A 13,335-nucleotide genomic window follows, 5' to 3' on the forward strand; every position below is an offset into this window, starting at 1 on the left:
GATCAAAGGGACCCTGCAGTTATAGTTACAATATCCTAAAGATTTTAGCTTCTCAGTAATAATGGGTAAGAGGCTTCATGTTGCCACAGGCCAAAGCTATATTATTTGAAATGAATCCTCTCATAAATATCCAACTATGAAGTCACTATCTATCAAGTGCTGTTATATAAACAGGACAGAGCTAAATCTCCCATCTGCCAATATTGGAGCTGCCACAAAGAATGATTTTGTGTCCCATATTTACAAATTAAACAAGCTCTTCCCATTCTGGGAAGCCAAGGTTGGTTTGGGTAATCACAGTGGTGGAAGGTTCAAGTAAGGGGGTTTCACAGGGTCTGAATTCTTCATTCGTTTTCCCTTTGCCAGGAGCTTAGATACTGCTCAGCCTCGGAATCTCTCTTCTAGGTGGATAATGTATGAGTAGTTCTTCAGGAAGAGGATAGCACCCACCGTCCAAGTTCCTACATCTTCTTTCCTACAGCTATCTCCATATCCTTGTGTGATAGTCAGACCCAGGACTTCCAACATCAAACAGGGGCCTTCTCTCTCCTGAGCAGCTTCCTTATGTTAGAAACACACCCGGTTCACCTAGTCAGGACCACACAGTCTGCAGCCATTAGCAGAATGTATTTCAGTTTCAAGGCCTTGAATGAGACAGTCACATAATACAGTGTCATGATCAGAGCTCAAGCCAAGAGTCTCCTGATTTCAAGTCCAAGATTTTTAAGTAGGGGAGTGATATGGTTTTGGTTTTTGAAAGTGAATGGTAGCAACAGAGATGATGGAAAAAAGGGAGAAGAGACCAGAGGCAAAGGGATAAATTTCATTTCTGTAATTAAAAGAAGACATTATAATAATAGTAGCCAAGAGTGACATCACTCTTAGGATGGATCAGACCCCCTTGTAAAATCGTTCCTTACATGAACTCATTTAATCCTCTTTACAACCTAAGGGGTAGAAAATACTACTGTCCTTACTTCAAGATGAAGAAACGGAGACTCAGAGAGGTGAGCTGTTTCCCCAGGTGACATGACTGGTAGGGGTAGAGGTGTGATGCTAGCAGGCCATCTGGCTTCCACAGGCAGTGTACAAGTTAGTTCCATGGGCATTATCTCAATGGTTGTCTCCTCTGCTCCCCCCACCCCACACCCTAGAGAAGCAGTGGTCAGTGCGATGGCTCGTCCCACTGGCTTGCCTTCCCTCACTTCATCTAGCGCTGGCCTCCACTTCCATGTTTAACAAAGCTAAGACCAATATGAACTTTGTCTCATTCCCAGGGACTCTCTAGGCCCATTTATTGGCTTTAATAGTGTAATGTTTTGCCCTGTTAGGATGACTCATTCTTTCAACAAACATGTATTGAGCACTCACTGTGTGCCAGGCACCATGCTAGGTGCAGAAGTTGGAGGAGTGAATAGATCTTCAAGGTATGCCTTCAAGGTGGAGACAGACAACAGTGAAGTAAACGTGAATGGATTTAAAAACTGCAAGTCCTAATTAGTCCCAATAAAAAATTAAAGAGGATGACCTCCATAAACAATGACTCAGAAGAGTGCATCGTTGGTGTTGAGAGTTTCAGGAGCTGTAGCAAATCACACAGGGAAGGTATTTGGGTGTCAGGGTGATTGATCTATTGACTCTCAAAATCCACCCATGTTTTTGTCAAAAAAAAAAAAAAATCTGATCTCATCATCCCCTAGCCTTGAATTTTTCTGTAGCTCCTCTCAACTTTTGAAGTCCAAATCCTTTAACATGACTCACAAAGCCCTCTAAGGTTGGCCTCCTGCCCATTTTCCAGACTTAATATTGTGTCAGTCCTTTCCCTCACCCTTCCTACCCTCAACTCCAGCCACACCCATCACTACACATTTGCCTCACCACTGGAGTTGCCTACTTCCCTTCCCTACACTTCCCCTGGATACCCTTTCAGCACTCAAGCTAGTTACCCTCCAAGAAGCCTTCCTAACCCTAGGCTGCACTTGGGGTTCCATCTCGGCCCTCCATTAATGACAGATGGTAAACCAGCCCCACCCCCATATTGAATGTTGAAGTCCCAACACTGAGCACCGCAGACAGTGATGGCATTTGGAGACAGAGCCTTTAAAGGGAGGAATTAAGTGAAAGTGAGGTCACTGGGAAGGCATTAATGCCAAGTGAGTGCTGTCCTCTAAGATGAGGATATTTGGGCACAGATACACTTAGAGGGAAGAGGAAGACACAGGGAGAAGTCGGCCATCTGCAAGCTGCAGTGAGAAGCCTCGGAAGAAGTCACTCCTACCGACACCATCATCTTGGTGTTCTGGGCTCCAGAACTGTGAGAACGTAAGCTTCTGTTGTCTAAGACTCCTGTCTGTGGTGCAGCAGCCCTGGGAGACTGATTCTGTGTCATTCTGTATCGGCATTAGTGATACACTTAACTTAAAGATCCAAGTCCAGCAGTTCCCACTTTTTCACGTTTGCATCTCTGTGAGCTCAGAACTGGGCAATTGGAAAACTCAACAGGTGTCTGCTGAATGAATGGAGGAGTGAATGAACCACTTTTTCCATTGGTGCAGAGGGCATTTTCCTTGCACTGTTACTTCTGAAAGTTGGAAAGAAGGCTGGAATAGTATCACCATCCAAGAGAAAGTTTAGCCCTATTCAAGCTGGATTGGGGGTGGGGGGTGAGGAAACCAGCACCCCAGCTCCCCTCTATAGCAATCAGGATTTAGAAAAACAGAAGGTTACAGAGGCAACCCCTGCAACACAGATCTGTGGTACTTCCCAGGTCTTTTACACACATTTAATTCTACACATGGAAAAGAATGGCATCATTATTTAATTCAAAAACACAATAACAACAATAGATGGCTCATGTGGGTGCATCAGTCCCCTGCAGAGAATTTAATGTGCATGTTGCCTTTATCCACACATTCAGCCAAGGCAGTGTGAATGGGGGCCACTTCATTCTGGGAAGAGAGGATGCAGATGCCGCTGATTGTTATAACAGCAAAGGCAGGGATGGGGCAGGACAAAGAAAGCCCAAGGGTATAGCTGCAACTCCACTTAAGGCTAACGCATATCTTCATTTTAGTCCTCAGTAATAATCCAAAGAACTGTCTGATCCTGCTGAAAGACTGCTGTCATCCCTGCTAGGCACTCATCAATTATTATTAAGTATTGCACGGTTCAGGTCAAGATATAATATGTCTGAGAAAAACCGTGGCACCTCCTTTTAATCTTGCGTAGAAAACAATTAAAGTATATAAAGCACATTATTAAAATATGTAAAATTTATAATTTAATTATAAGATTGCATAGCTTTATGATCTAATAGTTCTGCTGTATTTTGCATATTAGTGAACAATTGCTTTCTTAAAGCACACAGTAGAATCATTTACTTGATGCCGGAGAATAAGTTAATTATGGATTCCCTGTATATGACTAATGGATTTAATAATCACTTTACTGTAGAATTAACTTATACTTCCCTGTGCTTATAGCACTAATGATGATATTCATAAAAGTTATATTTTTTAAAAAATGTAAGATTGGCAGAAAAAGAGAAAGCAACATACCACTTGGTTTTAGAGCCAGCCTTGCTAAATAGATGGTTCAGATCCTTCACGACCCTCTTCTTGCTCTGCAATAAATCATATACACCCTCTCCACCCCCACCCCCGCCACCAGCCCTGCCTCCATTGGCTTTATTAAGGGAATTTATTTTATTTAAGGGAAGACGAAATGCTTGCCAGATGCATTTAGTGAAGCTCCTGATTTGTTTAACCTCAGTTGTGGGTTACAATGAGGATTCTTCACTTACATCCACTTCCTGGAGCTCTGGGAAACCCCATATGTGCTAAGATCACATTGGGATGCCCCAGTCCCTCTGCTTGTCCTAGTTTCAGCCTGTGAAAACTACTCACTTTTCTCTTCAGGTCAGAACAAACACCACCAGAAGGAACAGTAGGAAATTCTTTATTGGAGGAAAGAAAGTCCCTAGCACGATGTTTCCCGCCTCTTACCGTTCCTGATGCTACCACTGGGGTTGTCATTGTCATCCTTATGCTGTCATCGTCACCATTGTCACCATCACTGTCATCATCCTCACCACCATCACCCGCGTTATTCTTCTTCATGGAAATAAGCAAGGGAAGACCCAGCTCTGCCAATTTACCAGCAAGAGGTGACCTTGAGGGGTCATTAAATCTGCTCAGGACTGGCGCTGTGGCGCAGCCGGTTAAGCCGCTGCCCGCAGCACTGGCAGGCCATATGGGCGTGTCCTGACTGCTCTGCTTCCTGTCCAGCTCCCTGCTGATGTGCCTGGGAGGGCAGCAGAAGATGGCCCAAGTCCCTGGGTCCCTGCTACCCATGTGAGAGACTTGGAAGAAGCTCCTGGCTCCTGGCTTTGGCATGGCCCAGCCCTGGTTGTTGTGGCTATTTGGAGAGTGAGCCAGCAGATGCAAGATCTCTCTGTCTCTCTTTCTCTCTGTGTAATGCTTTCAAATAAATAAATAAATCTAAAAAAAAAGTGGAACCAAGACTCACACCTGGGCACTCAGCTATGGGATGCACGAGTCCCAGATGGTGTCTTTGCTGTGTCAAACACTCGCTCCTGCGGTGAATCTCTGGTCCCTATCTCCCTGCTTCAACCCCTCCACCAGACCCTCCCAGAACAGTGCTCTGCAAAGCATGCAGAGCTCATTGATGGCGTTGAAAGATGGCCAGGAAAAGCCATCCAGGTCCCTAGAGGGGGCTTGGGAGACCAAAGAGCACCATCGTTCCCCACCAGTGGTTTCTTCAAGCTTCAGTTACCTTTCCCTCTTCCCTATCACAGAGCGGAGCTGTACCAAACCTCTTGATACAAGATTCAATTGTTTGGCCGGCGCCGCGGCTCACTAGGCTAATCCTCCACCTTGCGGCACCAGCACACCAGGTTCTAGTCCCAGTCGGGGAGCTGGATTCGGTCCTGGTTGCCCCTCTTCCAGGCCAGCTCTCTGCTGTGGCCAGGGAGAGCAGTGGAGGATGGCCCAAGTGCTTGGGCCCTGCACCCCATGGGAGAACAGGATAAGTACCTGGCTACTGACATCGGATCAGCGTGGTGCAGCGCGCCGGCTGCGCGGGCCATTGGAGGGTGAACCAACGGCAAAGGAAGACCTTTCTCTCTGTCTCTCTCTCTCTGTCCACTCTGCCTGTCAAAAAAAAAAAAAAAAAAAAAGGATTCAATTGTTTGAGCAAGAAAGAAATCCACAAAGTTTTGTCTCTGTTTTATCCATAATATATTTAACATGTTAAAGGAAAAATTTTAAGCTACACTTTCAAGATTTCACTCAACCACAGGCAGCATTAAATTTCTGATCCTTTTTTAAATTTTTATTTATTTATTGCAGAGAGGAGAGGGAGAGATCCCATCCACTGGTTCACTTCCCAGATGGAGCCAGGAAGTCAATCCAGGTCTCTCACGTTGGTAGCAGGAAGCCATCATTGCTGCCTTTCTGGGCTCACATTAGCCAGGGCTGGATCTGGCAGCCAGAGCCACCCTCTGAACCCAGGCACTGGGAGAAGAAACGTAGGCGTCCTAATGGCCAAACGCTGGCCCTCTGCTACCTCTAATGTCTCATGCTCTCTTCTTGCTTCATGGCCTGCATTTACCACACACAGTCCTACCAATGCACCACTCTTCAGCCACAATCCAGCCACTTTTTTCATTTTTCTGGCAATTGGGGTGATTTGTTCAGTTTGTTTATTCATAAAAAATACTCAGTCTATTCCCTGATACTCACTTTCCTCATTACAAATATGGATTCACATAAACCTGTTTTCCAACTTCACACACTTCTCTCTTCATTCACAACATTTAGCTCTTGGTCTAAGTGCTTCCGAGACCACGATGTGCACAAACATCATCACCTGGGGGATCCAGTCCAGATGCACACTCTGACTCAGGTGAGCCCTGATGCTGCACTCCTCACAAGCTCCTGCAGTGCCCTCTAGGGCTGGGCCACCCTTTGAGTAGCAAGAACCTAAACTTTTGAGGAATCAACCTCAAAATAGTCCCTCTTTAATTCTCTAGGCAGAAAACTCACATTATACTTACATAATTTTGTAATTCAATACATGTTTAAATGGAGTAATTTCTACCACTGTGAAATAATTTTTATTCTTCTTCTCATAAGGTACTAATCTCACCCCCTCTCACTTCCACCTCCACTTTATCTCTCTTGTGGCTTCACATTCCCTTCTTTTTCAACTTGCTCCACAAAAAGAAAGCAAACTAAATGTACCCAGTGTTACATGAGTGTAACAGCTCCTCTGATTTTCAGTTGATAATAAGTATTCAAGTATTAAATATTTATTATTAATATTAAATATTAAATTATGAGCCAACAACTACAACATTGTGGTGTAGTACCTTAAGCCACTACCTTCAATACCAGCATCCCATATAAGCACCTGTTCAGGTCCTGGCTGCTCCATTTCTGATCCAGCTGTCTGCTAATGCACCCAGTTAGGAGACCTGGGTGGAGTTCCTGGTTCCTGGTTTCCACTTGGCCCAATTTCAGCCATTGCAGCCATTTGGGGAATGAACCAGTGGATGGTTCATTCATTGCAGAGGATGGCCCAAGTTCTTGGGCCCCTGCACCCATGTGGGAGACCCAGAATGTCTGCAGCATGAGGTATTTGATTAAATTGGCATTGTTATATTTTAAAGGAAACAGACCAGCAGGACTTGGGACCCACCCAAAGGACGCTTTCACAGTGTGTCCTCTCCCTACTCACTTTCAGGCTGTTCATATAACCCCACTGCCAGAGGCCGGGTTCCCTCCATGGCCCTGTCCTGAGTTAGCTGTCCTTCTCCAGAATGGCAACTGGTGTCAACCCCTGCCCCCTGCCCTTCTCCTTGTCCTGTTTATCTCCAACCCTTTCACCTGCTGCTTTTGTGAAGCCTGAAGTGGTATTGGACACCTAGATTTCAAGAGATCAAACAAGACATGATGACAAATCTAAGAAAAATGCATCACTGGCCCTTCGAAACAAACCAAAATCAATTCCCTTTCTGCTCCTCTTCCTTGGGCATCCCTCCTTTCCCTCTGTTATCTTATCTCATCTATCATACTTAGACAGAAATCCATATGTCTAGTTTAAATCACTGCTTCTCAGGCAACAGCCAAGCCATTTAGCAAGAGTCCAAAGCAGGCCAATATCGTGTTCTGCTCAGAGTAATACGCGGTCAGAGGTCAGTTGTGCTAGGGTAGGTTAATTATTCTAAGAGGACTTACATTTACTATAATTATTGATTACCATGAACTAATAATAAAAAAGCTGCTATTTATTAAGTGTCTCTGCATACCCCACAAGCTCTTCTATATGTACCTCATTTCGTTCTCATTACAGCTCTGCAAACGGTTTTTCAATTTTAAGGACATTTGAAGATCAGGTTGGTGGGAGTGGGCTCTGCAGCATAGCAGGTGAAGCCTCTGCCTGCAGCGCCAGCATCCCATGTGGGGGCTGGTTCAAGTCCCAGCTGCTCTACTTTCAATCCAGCTCCTTACTAATGGCCTGGGAAGGCAGTGGAGGATGGCCCAGGTGCTTATGCCCCTGCACTCGCATGGGAGACTGGAAGAAGCTCTTGGCTCCTTGTTTGATATTCTGACTTTCACTGCATGTCCTGCTCCAGCAATTTATCCCTGGACACAACGGAGCAAATCTTACAGAACTTACAATCCCTGCTTTTTCTTTTTAATCTTCTGCCTTAGCGCTATCTGCAAATGGATCTCTTCTTTCCATTTTGTAATTTTCCAGGCATCCCCTGTGTTCCAGGCATCCCCTTTGTTCCACCCTGTTTCACAACCTTGTCTGCAAGGCTCACGCTGCTTCCGAATCTTGACATCCTGGAATTTCTAGCCTCTTGTCTTCCCCCAGTACAGAGCTCTCTCTGCTGCTCTAGATCGGTTCCTATTTGTTCCTTTGCTTTCCAGCTTCCATGGTTGTGCTGAATCTCCCTTATTTGCTGTGGAGCCTGCTCTTCTGTTGGACCATATAAGGCTGTATTTTTCATTCCCTCAGCATCTTTTTTTTTTTTCAGACAGAGTGGACAGTGAGAGAGAGAGACAAAGAAAGAAAGGTCTTCCTTTGCTGTTGGTTCGCCCTCAAATGGCCGCCACGGCCGGTGCGCTGCAGCCGGCGCACCGCGCTGATCTGATGGCAGGAGCCAGGTGCTTCTCCTGGTCTCCCATGGGGTGCAGGGCCCAAGCACTTGGGCCATCCTCCACTGCACTCCCGGGCCACAGCAGAGAGCTGGCCTGGAAGAGGGGCAACCGGGACAGAATCTGGTGCCCCGACCGGGACTAGAACCCGGTGAGCCGGAGCTGCAGGCAGAGGATTAGCCTAGTGAGCTGCAGCACCAGCTTGTTTAGCAGATATTTTAAAATCAAAAGAGTCAGGGCTGGCTGTGGTGTAGAAGGTTAAGCCTCCGCCTGCGGCACTGGCTTTATATATGGGCCGGTTTGAGTCCTGGCTGCTCCACTTCCCATCCAGCTCCCTGATAATGCACCTGGGAAAGCAGCAGAGGACGGCCCAAGTGCTTGGGCCCCTGCACCCATGTGGGAGACCCAGAAGAAGCTCCTGGCTCCTGGTTTCATCCTGGCACAGCCCTGACTGTTGCAGCCATTTTGGGAGTGAACCAGCAGATGGAATCTCCCTCTCTCTCTGTCTCCCCTTCTCTCTCTGTAACTCTGCCTTTCAAAAAAATAAATACATGTTTTTTTTTTTAAATCAAGGTGTGTTAAGTGATGGCCCAGAATCTCACCTGACCTCCAAATACACAGAAGTGAATTAGGCTGGGCTTTATAGGTACTCTCTAATATTTTATCAAATAGTAACCTAGATGATTTGAACATATTAGTCTTATGTATATGAAGGGAGGAAGGAAGGAAAGAAGGGAGAGAAGAGGAATGGGAAGTCATAGCCTAAACATTTTTGGATTCCATATGATAATAAACTTGATACATTACATAATTTTTCTTCATCAGTACTTAGGCACCATTATTAGGTGGTGTAAAACAATTCTATTCTTACGCAGTAACTGGCTCAGTATTTGGCTTCCAGACCTAACCAGGAGGCAAGCACTGCAATTCTACCATCAAGAGTATAGTTTGTTTTAAACTCAAAAGCTGTTTTTATAAAAATCGCATCCCAGAAGAGCATTTGTGAATTTTAAAATATTCTATTTATATTCCCTCGGCTTGGAATCGGATGTCAACATTGGCAGGAAATTATCTGTGGCAGATCTGCAATTTTTTGGAGGGAAAAATAGAAACAAATTGAGGACTTTATTTCCTTTTGGCTTCAAACCCGAGATCAAAGACTGGGGTTCACTGCGTTGGAAACAAAGCTTTTTGTGAGAATGGTGGTGTTTGCAACCCTGCTACACGCAGTACACGTTTTGAGAAGTTTCCCCCACTACACGTCTTGAATGCTGACTGAGATTATTCAAGGGCAGGAATGGGTGAAGGCACGTATGTTAGAGCTCTGCTCCCAGGCTGCAGACTCCTTGTCCAGGGCGCTGGTGGATCGATGCGGCTGCTGTGGGAATGTGGGAGTGGGGACTAACCAGCCACTTCTGCCATCAGTGTGAGCACAGCGTGGCCTGATCCTGGATGCAGAGATGCTGACGGATGGGGGTCCTGGAGCCACAAGTGCACTTGTCTGAAGGGTCTGAAGACCCATGGGAATGTCTGCCCATCCAAGGAGCACCAGTAATAGCACGAAAAATGCAGGACCTTGTGAAAAATAATGCCTGCAACACTCAGAAGAATTCTTAATGAATAAAGGACATGGATCTCTGCATCTGTGTCTCTATTTCTAACCTTGACCGTGTGTGTACAAAATATCTATTTTGTAGTCATAATATGACCTAATTTCTGACTTAATTTCTGGGCTACTTGGCCTCCAGCAATTCTAAAAAAAAAAACCCTCAGATATGTGGAGTTAGTTGTCCAGTGCTCGATAGCTCGAACTATAAAAGCATGAAAACTTCACTGAAATAGAGCTCAGCGGTGCTGTCACTGGGAAATCGTTTGTAGTACTGGATGGGCTGAAGGCCAGGACTCCTATGACTCACCAAGTAATGGTCAATGTTTCTGTGCTTCATAATAGCCAAGATTTCTTTATATCTTCTAACGGTATTATGCAGAATCAACTGAATTTTTATTTGGTAACATCTAGATGGAATTAAAAATAAGAAGAAGCAATAAAAGGTAAATGACCTGATTAATATGAATTGTATCTGTGCTGGACTCAACACATTTTTGAAAATATGAACATGATGCCCAATTACTTGGATTAAATTTCACTTTGATGTGAGAACCAAAAACATACATCATTTGAAATAACCAAACACAAATAGATTGTAAATCTACATTACTCGATAAGTGGGTCGAAAAGACTTCTGTGTCGATGGGAAATCATTTGCATTTATCTTGGTGCACTAAAGAGCCGTAACGAGACAAAATAGAGTTCTTAGATGGCTGAATTTTCCTTGGTAAGACAAAGAAGCCATATGTAAATACAAAACCACTCTACTCATTGGGAGAGATGAAGAAAAATAAAGTAATTAATGACAGCAACTTTCACAGAGACGGTTCCACGGGCCTGTGTTAATATAAATCGTTCTTCAAAACCAAATTACTCCAATTGCCTATAGAATTTTCATAGTCTTACTGCATGCTCTCTAGAGTTCTAACTTGCTTATTTAGCGCTTTAAAACACAATTCTGGAGAGAGCTATCAATGAAACAGTGTAAGTTCAACAATCACCTCAGTACCTAGAATCCACCGTATGTTACAGCATGCATGCCCTATAAGCACATGTGTTGCAGAATCTGATTGTTCCATCAAGTTTTCCAAGGTCCATTGGTTCAATTTACAGTATCATGTTTGTTTCTGATGAGTAAAAATTTGAAATCTCAAGAAGCAGATTCCCAGAATGAAATGAGGCTTCAAAAGAGAAGTGTCCCTGCCGAGAGCATGTCACCTCATTCTAACAGGAGTGCAGAATTAGAATTGCAAATACAGGTGCACAGGGCTCCCAGAACTTGGCAGGGCTGTGTGTGTTGAAATCTGAGACTCCTGAGAATTCTGTAACTTAGCAAGAGGTTTCTTACTGGTGTCTCCAATCAGCTCTAGCCTGTTGCTATGCATCTATTCTGTTGTGAATGAGAACTAAGAGTCGTCTTCTCCAGGGTAATAGAACCATGGTGATGTCTGACCTAACTCCAGTGATCTGGAGTTATCATATTTCTCATTAACGCTTATTCATAAGACTAAGTATTCCTTCCAGTGTCCACTTTTGCTTTAATTTTTAAACTTAAGGTAACTCGTCTAGTGTTACTTTTATAGCCCTTAAAGCTAGTTTTCAGGCATCTTCTGCCTCCACTCTAATCATTCACTCACAACTCCTCAGTGCAATTTGGGAGTTTCCTGAGCTGGAAGATGGGCCTAAAGGCCTGGGGGTATCAATTATTCGGATGCACAGATGCTTGCCATTGATTGGGTTACCCTCTCCACACTCTAATTTCTACATGAATAATAATAGCACTATTTGTTTTTTTGTTAAAATGATTCATGGGAAATGTAATTTTTTTTATTTATTTGACAGGTAGAGATACAGAGAGTGAGAGAGAGGGACAGAGAGAAAGGTCTTCCTTCCATTGGTTCATCCCCCAAAATGGCTGCTACGGCTGGCGCTGCGCCTATCTGAAGCTGGGAGCCAGGTGCTTCTTCCTGGTCTCCCATGCGGGTGCAGGTGCCCAAGCACCCAGGCCATCCTCCACTGCACTCCCAGGCCACAGCAGAAAGCTGGACTGGAAGAGGAGCAGTTGGGACTAGAACCCGGCGCCCATATGGAGAGGATTAACCAAGTGAGCCATTAAGTCAGAGCGCTGGCCCCATAATAGCACTATTTGAAGTTAAAGTAGCTGAACATGCATTCAGTGGGCAGGAATCTTGTGATAGCCTTGTAAAAAATAACCACACTTGGGGCCAGCACTGTAAGGTAAGGTAAGGCTGCTGCCTGCAGTGCTGGCATCTCAAATGGGCACCAATTCGAGTCCCAGCTGCTCCTCTTCCGATCCAACTCTCTGCTATGGCCTGGGAAAGCAATGGAAGATGGCCCAAGTGCTTGCACACCTGAACCTGCGTGGGAGACCCAGAAGCTCCTGGCTCCTGGCTTCGAATCAGCGCAGCTCCGGCTGTTGCAGCCATTTGGGAAGTGAAGATCTCTCTCTCTCTCTCTCTCTCTCTCTCTCTCTCTCTCTGCCTCTGTCTCTGCCTCTCTTTAACTCTGACTTTCAAATTAATAAATAAATACATCTTTTAAAAAAACCACGTTTATAAAAACATAATTAATCATTTTTCTGTTAATTTATGTTAATATCTTCCTGCAATGACCTGAATTCATATACTTTGCAAAATGGCCAGTTAGCCAACATAGATATGATTTTCCTGCATTCATATGAACTAACTTGCAATAATTTTTACATACTGAGATAAGGTAAATAAATAGATACAGATGCACTCTTCAAAACAACAAGCTGGAATCCTTTAAAATACTTTCAAAGCTGCATTTTACTTAGATTTGACTCAATGTTCTCGAGCTACATAATACAAATCTAATGTGGTTTAGCTGTCGTTGGACACAATTTTCTTTGGGGTTTTGGCAGATAGTGTGATGGATTGAATTTGAACTTTGATCATGCTAGGGCTGTCTGTAAAGTCTGTGAGGCCTTTTGTGGTCAAGACAGGTAGATTTATCATGAGGTATTTTTGCACAGGTTATTGTGAGTATGTTAAATTTGTAATATACAGAGGAATTAAAGGGCCGACATTACTGATTAACATGTGACATTAGCTAAAACAATGAAGTCAGTATCAGATTCCTTTTGCCAAGAATAGAGCAATTGATTTGTGGTCAATTAAGAATAATAATAATAAAAAAATAGACTTGATTCATTTAAGCCCAAGAAGTGGCCACTATTGTTAGCAGTCAAAAAGACACCTCCAAAAGAAAGGAAAAAAATAAAGAAAGAAAAGTACTTACAAATATTGACAGCTTTTAACACCAGCTAGGACAAAATATTTGGTGGTTTAGAGAGCTAAGATATCATCCATTCTTTATGAGTTTCTTGATATAAAATGTAGTCCCTAATGTTGGGAACCAACAATTTAGCACCAGTCCATTTTTTTGTTTTATTTCTTATCCCATTTATTTTTGATTGGATGTGGACAACCTACTATGTCCAAGGGCCACATACAGTAGTTTTGTCCTTGAAAAAAGGAATTTATGTGATTTCTGGTT

The sequence above is a fragment of the Oryctolagus cuniculus genome, chromosome 6 (assembly GCF_964237555.1).
Source record: "Oryctolagus cuniculus chromosome 6, mOryCun1.1, whole genome shotgun sequence".
In the NCBI taxonomy this organism is placed as follows: domain Eukaryota; kingdom Metazoa; phylum Chordata; class Mammalia; order Lagomorpha; family Leporidae; genus Oryctolagus; species Oryctolagus cuniculus.